The following is a 1,021-nucleotide window of genomic DNA, read 5'->3' on the forward strand; positions in this document are numbered from 1 at the left end:
TCTTTAAGTGGCTGCTTCAACAAAGCAGTCAGGCTCAGGTTGCTGTGGTTCAATCCCCACAATGTAAGCCAGCCAAACCTGCCCTGAACACATTCAGAGCCAGCCCCCCCCCAAAAAAAAAAAGAAAGAAAGAGAAAAAGAAAACAGAAGAAAATAAGTTTTGTTAAGCGAATAGTTCTGATGGAGGCTGCAGCAGCCACCTTATAGGTGAACTAATGTTTAGAGTGTGATTCAGCCTGTAATAAGGGCAAGAGCTGAATTTTGATTTTATCTTCCTGATATAAAATCATCTTATTTTATTTTGTGATTCTGATATCTAGTTTAGTTCCTAGCATACATACAGTATTTGCTAAGGAGAAAGGGGGAAAGGAATGGAAAAAATGAAAGGAGGGAGGAAACAGTATGCTAAATAGCTTGATGAGTATGCATATGTAAAAGCCCTGTTTTATCAGTATATTTCTCATTAGTACCCAGGAGTGTGGCTTAGCTCCTTTGCTATGAGGCAGATGGCACTGAAAGCATGCTTTCCACAGGCACGTGCCTCTTGCTCTTTCACTGGTACTGTTTCCTCCTTAAGACTGGCAATTTCTAAACCAACCCTAACTTCCTTTTTAAAAAGCACACACAACAAAGGCTGATAATGTAGGCTGCAGTGACAAGCAAACAAAAAGCTTCACCATTCATCCAAGAAAAATTTTAATAACTTCTGTTTGCTTTTAAATTTTAACAATTACTAAGATTTGCAGATTTCTCTAAAGAAGTGAATAGGCCAATAGGCCATGAAGATAAATATCATAAAGAAAAAACTACTTCTTTGTCTTTATAATTATTCGTGTTGTTTTTTATCTTCTCACAGTGACCTTTCCTGAATTTAGAAAGTATTTTGAAATGACGTTAAATAAAAAAAGAGAGTTTTGAGAAAATCTGTCTATGTGGATGGATTTCTTCTCTTATTATTTGTCCAGTTTTATGAAAGTAACAAAACAACTTTGCTAGTGTGCACACTGAAGTTCAATGCAAG

The sequence above is a fragment of the Octodon degus genome, unplaced genomic scaffold, assembly GCF_000260255.1.
Source record: "Octodon degus isolate 3935 unplaced genomic scaffold, OctDeg1.0 scaffold00003, whole genome shotgun sequence".
In the NCBI taxonomy this organism is placed as follows: domain Eukaryota; kingdom Metazoa; phylum Chordata; class Mammalia; order Rodentia; family Octodontidae; genus Octodon; species Octodon degus.